Raw genomic sequence first — 8,772 nt, forward strand, 5'->3', positions numbered from 1 at the left:
GGCTGTCCTGGAACTCTGGAGATCAGGCTGGCTATGAACCAAGAGCCGCCAGGATTTTGGTTTTAAATAAAGGCTTGTACCACTACTGCCCATAGCATTAATTGTCTGTTTTAATAAAACAACCCTACCCTGATGATTGTATACCCAAATCCCTCCTTTTAAAGGTCTTTTTAAAAGGTGAAACTGTAACCACTAGTGCGTTTTATTATTTCCTTTTATTGTTTTTTAAGGCAGGCTTTCTCTGTTTATCTTTGGAGCCTGTCCAGAAAATCTCTTTGTAGACCAGGCTGTCCTTGAGCCCACAGAGATCTGCTTGCCTTTACCTCCTCAGTGCTGGGATATAAGGTGTGAACCACCACCTCTTGGCCTGAAGATTATATCTTGATAATACCTCCTACTTGTTACTCTCTGATTGCTAAAGCATCACTAGGTGAGCATTTCTTACTGAAACAATGCATGCCCAACATTTTGTCCTTGAGATGTTACTACAGTGCTCAACAACTCCAACTAAGTTTTTTAAGTGTACAATTTCTTTTTCTTTTCCTCTTTCTTTCTTTCTTTCTTCCTTCTTTTCTTTCTTTCTTTCTTCCTTCTTTTCTTTCTCTCTTTCTGCGTTTCTTTCTTTCTTTCTTTCTTTCTTTCTTTCTTTCTTTCTTTCTTTCTTCCTTTCTTTCTTTCTTTTCTGATACAGGGTTCTCTGTCTAAGAGCCTTGGCTATCCTGGAACTAGCTCTTGTAGATCATGCTGGCCTCAAATTCAGAGAACTGCCTTTCTTTGCCTCCTGAGTACTGAGATTAAAGGCGTGATGCCTCCACTGCCTGGCAGAGAAAAAAGTTAAGTTTGCAATTTTGTTTTGGACTCAATTCATAACTATGCTTAGCTACATGTGCCTGCATATTGCCCTTGGGCCATAGGGTGGTCACAGCTGTCAATGATCACATACTGCTTCTATGATGTTCTTCCACACCACAGCCCAGAAATAGAGACCTAAATATAGATATGAACTTCTGAAAATGATAAAATAAAATTAATCTATCTTTCTTCCTTGAATCATTTAAACATTTGTTACAGTAGTAACCTAACTCATAGAGTAGCTTTGGTAGGAGCCAGAGGGTTTTGGATTATCTGAAGATCTTTGAAGCTGTTAGCACTGGCGAGTCACAGGGGTGACACAGTGAATAAGAATGAAGGAGGAGTAGCTGTGCCTTGCACCTCTTAGCACAGGTTCTGCAGTTGACTTAGATAGTTCCTTTACCAGTTCCTTGGGCTTTGAGTAGGAAATACTCCATCCCTAGCCTACAGTGGTTTTCTTTCGGTATCTGTCATGCTTTTGTAGCCCCTTCCTTTTCTCCTTGTAGCAGTAGGCAAGTCCAGTCCCCTAATGGTCAACCAAAGGATAAATTTAGTCTTATCTAGTCCCTTCCTACCTCATTCCTGGCACATAGGCTGCCAAGTGGTTGGAACCTCCCCCTGCATCAACCTGTAAGAACAAAAACACCAGCGTTCTTGTCAGATGGTTTCTTGTAACTCTGAAAATTAAACAGAATACATCTGAAAAGTAATTAGTCTCAGCCTTCCATTTTGACTTCAGATTACATTATACCTGTAGGGTGAAAAAAGTTCAGGTTTCCAACAGTTGATGTACCTCCTTTTTAAACCATAGAAAGTCATTATGCATCTTTAGTTCTCTAGAAACATTAGGGCTGTTCCCAACAACAAAAAGAACAAGTGAATCTGATTGGTTGGACTGAAAAGCTTGTATTATATATTGATTGACAACTGAAGGAACACTTTAGGAAAGCCCCTAATCTTTGGAATTCTAACTGGTGAAAAATTCTAACTAGAGTTTGGCAACAAATGCTTGGGATATTTGTGTAGGGAGCTGGACAGGATCGCCATTACAAGATGGCGCCGACATCCTGTCTTGTTGGAAATAAATAACTCCATATTTGGCTATGCCTTTGGGAGCTGCGTGTCCCCCGCTTCCCGCATGCGCGGTGGTTTAGGGCCCTTGGGCCTATCCCCATGCAGTCTGGTGTCAGCTGATGGTGGCAGCCAATCACAGGGCGACCCGTGTGCCAATTCCCTATATAAGCAGCTCCCTTAATGCTCTCGAGGCCTCTCGCTTCCTGCTCTCCTTCAACCAAGGACACTCCATTAAAGCGTGATCTGAGAAGAATCCTCATGTGGTGGTTGTTCTTTCTCGCTGGTCGAGAAGTCCACCTCATATTTGGGCTTAAATATTTGCTTCAGTTGGCATTTGGGTGACAGATTAGCTCCTGAATCTGTTCTGTGGCCCTGATTGATTAGCCCCATCCTGCCCCTTCACATGCCCTGCCCCTTTTATTTGTGATTTATTGTATTAAATTCTGCTTTGCCAAATCTCCTTGTGTCTGTTTGGGTTGATTTGGAGCCTCAGACCACAATATTGGATCATGTCAGTGTTAATTGCTTTCCTCTATGCCCTCAAATAAAATATTCTTTACAGGATAAATTGCTATGCCAGCAATAATTCTTTGTTGTTCATGAGGGTCCTATCTGGGTGGTACAAGCTTTAACTTTAGGGACCCAGGGATTTAGGTTAGTTCTTGAATTTTCTTGTAAAAATACCCCCACTCCAACTTTCACACAAAACCACGAGTGGAAACAATTCCTAGGATTCAAGTGGGAGTATCAATACTTGAACATCACCCAAGGCTTACAGTAGATAAGATTCCTGGGAAAGAATATGAACTCTCCACTCAGATGACGCAACTGGACAAGATTCTGAAAAACAAAAGGATACTACCTGAGGGCTTCCCATCTGCCTAGTGGTACCACAGGAACGGCTGCCTCACAGATGTGGCCACATGCCCAGTAGCCTCTCTATACACATTCTTGGAATGGGACCTTTTATTTTTTTTCCCTCCAAGAGCCTTTAGAAAGATTTGTGAGAACATTTTTCTTTTTAAAGCCAAAGGTGATTAGCTTATTTTCCCCCACTGAAAGTTGTAAGCCCCACAAGGATGAGTATTTTCTGAACCTCTCTTTTGTGTTAGACCCTGCAGTGTTCTTCTTCCTGCTCCCCTTCCTTCCCCCTAGCCCAACTCCCATCCACTCCTCACAATGGGTAAGGTTGTGATGCCCAAGTTTCTGGTCCCCAAATGAATTCATGGAGCAGAATTTCCCATGCAAATTACATGAGGGCTTTTAATGGTATTCAAACTCAAGTTGGGACCAACACCTTTCCAGCACCTCAGCATGATGGGTGCAGAAATGTGGCAGGGAGCCCAGGGAGGGTAGAACTTTTAAAGGCAAACACCATAATCAGGGGAGTTCATGTACTGTAATCTTGGGATTGGGTAAGAAAATTTCTGAAACCACCAGTCAGTTTTTGGGTGTGAAAACCTAACAAAGAGTCATTTAAAACTGGCAAGGTATGTTCAAGGACAGGAGGCCTCCTAGGAACATCTGGACCTCGTTAAATTTTATGGCCCTGCTCCTTAGCTCCTTAATTGGCTATTTTTAGGGTATCCTTTTAAATTCTGCTATCACAGCACATTTCTGAAGCTGAGATTGGCTATCCCCCTGCCCCGTAGCTCATTATATGGCTTCAGATGAAGCACCTTCTTTATTTTTATTTTTATTTTTACCATTTTATTAGAATTAAAAAAAAACAAAACCAGAAAAACTAGGGAAGGAAATGATTTAAAACAAAACAAAACCCAGAGCAAATATGAGCGAGATCAAAGGGAACAGCGGACTTCTATTTGATGACAATTTTCTGCCGCAAGGCCCTGGGCCCAGAACCAGGGAGTGGCTCAGGGGGCTGGGGGACCAGGCCGAGTGCTGAGGCAGTGGGTGGCAGTCCATGGGCAGTGATGTACTTCTTGTACGCCTCACGAATGATCTTGAAGGCTTGAGCAGTGGCATCGGGTATGTCTGTAACAGTGTAAGAGGATCTGGTACAAAGCTGGACGGTGGGTCCCTGGGCAGACCTACCGAAGAGGGACCTTTGGGGATCGCCCTTGGGGAAACCACTCTTCAAATGTTGCATCATCACTAAATGTGATGAAGGTGTATGAGCAGTGAGCAGGAGCGCTGGCAGCTCCATTCCCAGCGTGCGCAGTCAATGCAGAAGCTGCAGGAGCAGGATCAAGTCCTTACACGTCCACATTCTCCTCCTTGGGACCGGGCTCCCCAACAAGCGGCACCGTCATTGAATGGTAGGTTATGATTGGCCCAGGGCACTTCCGCTTCTTGTGAACCTGCTTCTTTTTATCGGCCTCAAGAATTTCATAGGTCTCTAGCGAATGTAAATTCAGCTCTTCTGTGATCTTGGCCTCCATGACCAGCTCTTCCTGGGTGAGTGGTCGATCACAATGGGGACCTTGTCCCTGCCTCTCTTGAACGGGAAGGAAAGTCTGTCGCATGTGCTTAGCTGTAGACTGACGCACAGACTTCTGACTGTCAGGGCCATTTTCCTGTAGCTCCAGGGGCAGCAGTGCCTTCTCTCTGGCCTTCTGAGAGCTACCTGCTGAGGTTCTGACCTTTCAAGCAACTCTGTGCTTCCTCCTTGGCTCTTCTGCTTCTCCGTCACTAGATGGTTCATCTCCTACATCAAATGTCTACTTAAGAGTACATCTTATCTGAGTTTCCTAAGGGTTTAGGACCCAGCAAACTGAGACATCCTGTGACTTTGGGAATTTGCAGTGGCATTGCCTCTTTGGGAAGCTTAGGTAAGAAGTTTTGTTTTGCTTTGTTTTGTTTTTCGAGACAGGGTTTCTCTGTGGTTTTGGAGCCTGTCCTGGAACTAGTTCTTGTAGACCAGGCTGGACTCGAACTCACAGAGATCCGCCTGTCTCTGCCTCCTGAGTGCTGGGATTAAAGGCTTGCGCCACCACCGCCCGGAAATTGACTTGCTAAAGGTGTGAATTGTATAACAATAAGAAAGTCCTTTTCTCCTTTCATCGCCTGATGAAGGTTAATATTCAGGGGGATGCCTATATGTTTGTCTTTGGATTCACCTTCTTATTTAGCTTCTCTAGGATTGCGAATTATAAGCTCACTGTCCTTTAATTATGGCTAGAAACCAAATATGAGTGAGTACATCCCATGTTCCTCTTTTTGGGTCTGGCTTACCTCACTCAGGATAGTGTTTTCTATTTCCATCCATTTGTACGCAAACTTCAAGAAGTTCTTGTTTTTTACTGCTGAGTAGTACTGGGGAGACTGGGCGGTTTGGATGCTCAACTCACTAAACCTGGATGGAGGTGGGCGGTCCTTGGACTTCCCACAGGTCAGGGAACCCTGATGGCTCTTCAAGCTGATGAGGGAGAGGGACTTAATCAGGGGAGGGGGAGGGAAATGGGAGGTGGTGGCGGGGAGGAGGCAGAAATCCTCAATAAATAAATAAATTAAAAAAAAAAGTCCTTTTCTAAGATAGACCCAGTCAGATTGCCAGCAGCTGGCTTCCCTGTAACCGGAAAGGGTAAAAATTATCCTGGAGTGTTGGGCCAAAATTATCTCAGGGCCTGTACCTCGAGGCCTCTGGGACAGAGAAAAGCCTGGCTCCAGTTCAGGCCCCAGACTTCAAGACCTGTAGGACAGAGTTTGAGTGGGGATGGGATAGCAAACACTAGGTAGACACCCTTCCAGCCAGCGGGAGGTTTGGCTGGAGGTACCCTAATGTCACAGGATGTTGCTTAACCTTTATAAGTGGATGCTCACAGACATAAACAGTTCCTGTTTGACTCAACTCCCTATTGTGACTGATTGCCCTGTGTCATGGGGCTGCAGAATGGTCCGATAGTGCGCTCACCTTTCCCTGGAGAATAAGGAGGCTCAGGAAGCCTAGCACTGGAGTGCCCTGTTTCTTCTTTCCTTAGACCTGGGTGAACCCACCTACCCTTCTCACCAATTAGCCAAATGTATCAGATTATGAAGCTGAACTCCCACCAGTTATCATTTCACTAGGGATAAGTGGGCTGGCTAGTCAGGTTTGGGCTCTGTGCATCTTTTCTACAGAAAGAATTGTCTCCCTGAGACACTTGCTTTGCTGCTATGTCTTCCATGTGACACAGATTATTTGTTCCTAACAGGAAGAATCTCTGAAGGCTTGTTCTTTAAATTTATTAATATTAATTTTCCTTAATAAAAACATACTATTAGAGTGTGTGAAGTGTGAGTACAGGTGTGTGTGCACCAGGGAGAGCAGGCAAAGGTCAGAGGATAACTCTGGGTAGTCAGTCCTCAGGTGTGTGTGCACCAGGGAGAGCAGGCAAAGGTCAGAGGATAACTCTGGGTAGTCAGTTCTCTCCTTCTATGGTGGGTTCTGGGGATCAGGCCTGCAAAGCAACTGCCCACACCCACTAAGCCATCTTGTTAAATCTGTCACCCATTATTTCATGAGTCCTAATATTCACAAGGACTTTAGTGAAAGCTCAAGCACCCCCAGACTCATGAGTCAGTCTAGGTGGACTTTTTCTTTTCTTTTCCTTTGTATTCCCTTAGGTTACGAAGGTCAAGGAAGAATGAGTAGATGGACCATGCCAACTCAGTTTCTCCACTTTCTCACTTAGACTGACGTCCCATCGCTATCACAATAGCACACGCTAGGCTTCCAGGGGGTGTTTCTTGTTTAAAAGTCTTCCCTAAGTCAAGCAGTTCAGATGTAGTTTTCTGTATGAGACAACCAAGCTATCCATCTGCATGCCAGTACAGATTTCCTTCTATATTAAAGGTCAGCCCTGTAGGATATCTTCTATCACTTCTACGTTCCTTTCCTTACTGCTCAATTCTTTCCACGGACTCCAACTTCTGTGATCCCAGGAAGGCGTCTTCAGCACAGGTGTAATTAGCAGCCTTTTCCCCCTTGGATTTAGCCTACTACAATAGCAGTCACACCTGTATTTCATCCACTCCCTCATTTCCACAATTTCCTGCTAAGAGCACACCAGTAACGGGCGGCAGTATCATGCTTTTCTCCCTGCGATTCTCCTGTTACACGACGAGTTCACTATGGACAGGCAGTGGAGCCTGTTGTCTTTCAGCACCCACACGAAAGCGCACACAACCACCATAAAATGCTTACAGTCTGGTCCCACAGCGCCACTTCTGAGAATTGCTGTATGTTTTCTAGTCCACTGACATTTGTACTAGTTACCCAGTCTCTTGTAGTGGACTCCAGTAAGGTGTGCCACCCCATTCCATGCAGAGAAAGACTATCCCAATTAGTGTTAACTGGCAACTTTACAAACTCAACAGTTATCAGACATGAGAACTTCAATTGAGGAATTGCCTAAATCAAATTGGCCTGTTGGGAAATATCTTAATTGGTGCAGAAGGGTCCCAGCCTACTCTGAGTGGCACATAGACAAGTGATTTGCATATAAGCTAGTAAAACATTAGCCTAGAATCAAGCCAGAGAGTGAGCAAGCAAGCAAGAAGCATTCCTCTTCGGTTTCTGCCTAGAGTTCTTACCCTAATTTCCAAGTGTAAGATAAAATAAATCTTATCCTTTCTTAAGTAGCTTTTGGTCACTGTTTTAACACAGCAACAGAAATAAAGTTATCACCCCAGATTTCTTTCCAAAGATACTCCACTTTCAGATGGCTCAGTCTTGTTTGCATGTCTTATCATTCGTATCAGACAGCATGGAATTACCACTAAAGCAAAGGAGAAACCCTATCTCCTGTATCAGCATTGCCGCCCAAATTCCACTCTCACAAGGATTGGCTTCAGAAGTCCACCTTAAATACCATACAGAGCCCATGCAGCTAAGAGATCTTTGGTTCTGTTTGTCCCTGTATGGGCACCTTTTTCATGCTGTATGACTTTCTGTGGAGATGTAACTCCCGAGATAGGGTGCGAGAGCCAAATTAAGGAAATAATTTCATTAAGCCTGGCTTGGCAAACCAACGGATTATTCAAAGTTACTTAAAGGAGTAGGGATGACTCAGAGGTAGCTGTAACACCAAAAACCCTATCCCTGCATGAAAATAAGCTGTATCTTTAGGGTTCCCCTCCCAATTTATTGGCAGTTCCACACATACAGCAACAATTACTTACTATTCATAACCTGGGGGATGGCTCCTGAACATTTTGAGTCCTGAAGGTTTGACAAGTTTCCTGTTTCATTAGCTTCCTCTCCCAATGCCATTCAGGACATCCTTGTGTCCTCTAGGAGATAATATTGCAATTCAGCAAATACCTATACAACAGTTCCCAAAAGATGCTCAACAGATGGGCTAGTATTAAAATAATGGACTGTCTTAAGTTCAAATCAGGACTATACCACTATTAGCCAGAGAACTAGGGCAAGTGAACTGATGTGTGGCCTATTAACTTCTTCATTGGTAAACTGGGAGTAAGGACAGAATACATTGATATTTATCCAAAGTACTCAACAGTTAATTATAAGGCATTCCCACTCGTCTATGAGAAGCACTACATAGTGTTTGACCATTTATATGACTGCATTATAGTACTTTGTTATGAAAAACGTGGTCTTTATATAAAAAGGAACACTTCACACAAAAAGCACCCAGTTGTGTGTGCACCTAGTTACAGAATTTCAAAATAAAGAGAGGGAGTTCCTTTGTTTCTATAGCCTGCCTGCAAAGAGCAGGGTTGGCGCCTTGTTTGCGACCTGCCCACCCAGCACAGAGGCCTGATCTTCTGCGCCAGGAGACCTAGCTTTGGGGGTTGGCGCCTTGTTTGCGACCTGCCCACCCAGCACAGAGGCCTGATCTTCTGCGCCAGGAGACCTAGCTTTGGGGTGAGTTTCTGGCC

At 44.3% G+C, this 8,772-nt stretch overlaps 1 pseudogene; it reads right to left on the reverse strand.

The window, feature by feature from the left end:
- Positions 1–3,683: 3,683 nt before the first annotated feature.
- LOC101999672 lies at positions 3,684–6,957 on the reverse strand (annotated as a pseudogene).
- Between the last annotated feature and the right edge of the window lie 1,815 nt (positions 6,958–8,772).

This window comes from Microtus ochrogaster, chromosome 5 (genome assembly GCF_000317375.1).
Source record: "Microtus ochrogaster isolate Prairie Vole_2 chromosome 5, MicOch1.0, whole genome shotgun sequence".
NCBI lineage: Eukaryota > Metazoa > Chordata > Mammalia > Rodentia > Cricetidae > Microtus > Microtus ochrogaster.